The sequence below is a fragment of the Chiloscyllium punctatum genome, chromosome 35 (genome assembly GCF_047496795.1).
Source record: "Chiloscyllium punctatum isolate Juve2018m chromosome 35, sChiPun1.3, whole genome shotgun sequence".
Taxonomy (NCBI): domain Eukaryota; kingdom Metazoa; phylum Chordata; class Chondrichthyes; order Orectolobiformes; family Hemiscylliidae; genus Chiloscyllium; species Chiloscyllium punctatum.
The window spans coordinates 48928589-48931071 of NC_092773.1; positions in this window are offsets into that span (position 1 = coordinate 48928589).

The window sequence follows — 2483 nt, forward strand, 5'->3', positions numbered from 1 at the left end:
GGACAGGTTGCACGATAACAAAAGGGGTGCCAATGTCCTGCGCAGGAGTTTTAACAGTGCACTTCGGGAGCGTTTAAACTAGTTTGGCTGTGTGAGGGAAACCAGCGCGACAGATCGGAGAGGATGTTTAGTTGTTGAACAGATAGAAATAGAATAGAGAGAATTTGTCAGGAAGGATACACAGCAGATTGGGCAAACGGATAAGTTAAAGTATGCCTGTTTCAATGCAAGGAAAGTCAGGACTAAGAGTAATGAACTTAGAGCAATAACACGTTCTTGGAACAACGGTGTTTGGCAGTAACGAAGACATGGATTTCACAGGGGCAGGCAAGTTTGCTGGATGTTCCAGTGTTTAGACCTTTAAAAAAAAACAACGAGGGGGGAAAGAGCATGATTTAAATATTTTACGAAGAACAGCGATGGGGTAAAAGAGGGAGAAGTAGCATGATTAATTAGAGAGTGCATCACAGCTGTACAAAAGGAGCTTGTTGAGATGGGCTGAGTAAGTGTGGGTGGAAGTAAGTAACCGGAAATGAGCAGTCACTACATTGGGTGTGCTCTACAGACAAACCCACCCAAGCCCCCACCCCCGGCCCCACCCCTCTTCCTAATAGCTGCAGAGGATTGAAGAAAGGATTGTGCAGTAGATCTCGGAAAGATGCACATGTTATGGGTGAATACACCTTCAACAAATTAATTGGAACCTCCTTATTGCAGATTGGCTTGGCGGACCTGTTTTCATCTGGTATGTACAGGAATAATTCCTGATATCATACGTAGATAGGCCAACAAGGCAGAGGCCAAATCCGATTTGGTGCTGGGCAACGTGACAGGCCATGTGCCAGCTCTCGTAGTGGGACAGTATTTCGGTGACAGTGGCCACAACTACCTTACCCGTGCCATCGCCAAGAAGAGGGATAGGAAAAGGCAGTGTTGGAATGTATTTAATTGGGGGAGGGTAAATTATACTGCTCTTAGACAGGGGCTGTGGAGAAGCATTGGAAACAATTGTTCCAAGGAAAATGTAAAACAGAAATATGGAGAGTTTTTAAGGAGCACTTGTCGTGAGTGTTGGATAACATTATCCCACTGAAACCAGCAAGGAATGATCACGGAAGGAGCCGTGGACGAGAAGAAAAGAGAAGCTTCCCAACAAGAGGAAGAACGAGGCTTACTTAAGATTAAGTTATCAAGGATTGGGTACAGCTTTAGAGAATTATAGAATGGCGAAAGAAGAGCTCAAAAAAGGACGGAGTAGAGATCAGAGGGGGCATTAGAAAGGCTTGCTGGGAAGGCTTAGAAAATTCAAAGGCGTCTACCCTAACGTGAGGAATAAATGAATGAACAGAGAGACGGGAGGGGTGATAATACATAGAGGAGGAAACTTGTGCCTGGAGTTTGACGAGGTTGGGGAGGCCTTAGAACATAGAACATAGAACAATACAGCACAGAACAGGCCCTTCGGCCCACGATGTTGTGCCGAACTTCTAACCTAGATTAAGCACCCATCCATGTACCTATCCAAATGCCGCTTAAAGGTCGCCAATGATTCTGACTCTACCACTCCCACGGGCAGCGCATTCCATGCCCCCACCACTCTCTGGGTAAAGAACCCACCCCTGACATCTCCCCTATACCTTCCACCCTTCACCATAAATTTATGTCCCCTTGTAACACTCTGTTGTACCCGGGGAAAATGTTTCGGACTGTCTACTTTCTCTATTCCTCTGATCATCTTATAAACCTCTTTCAAGTCACCCCTCATCCTTCGCCGTTCCAACGAGAAAAGGCCGAGAACTCTCAGCCTATCCTCGTACGACCTACTCTCCATTCCAGGCAACATCCTGGTAAATCTTCTCTGCACACTCTCCAAAGCTTCCACATCTTTCCTAAAGTAAGGCGACCAGAACTGCACACAGTACTCCAACTGTGGCCTAACCAAAGTCCTGTACAGCTGCAACATCACTTCACGACTCTTGAATTCAATCCCTCTGCTAATGAACGATAATACTCCATAGGCCTTCTTACAAACTCTATCCACCTGAGTGGCAACCTTCAAAGATCTATGTACATAGACCCCAAGATCCCTCTGTTCCTCCACCTGACTAAGAACCCTACCATTAACCCTGTATTCCGCATTCTTATTTGTTCTTCCAAAATGGACAACCTCACACTTGGCAGGGTCGAACTCCATCTGCCACTCCTCAGCCCAGCTCTGCATCATATCTAAGTCCCTCTGCAGCCGACAACAGCCCTCCTCACTGTCCACAACTCCACCTATCTTCGTATCATCTGCAAATTTACTGACCCACCCTTCGACTCCCTCATTTAACTCATTAATAAAAATTACAAACAGCATAGGACCCAGACCTGAGCCCTGCGGAACTCCACTTGTAACTGGGCTCCAAGCTGAATATTTACCATCTACCACCACTCTCTGCTTTTGACCGGTTAGCCAGTTTTGTATCCAATTGGCCAAATTT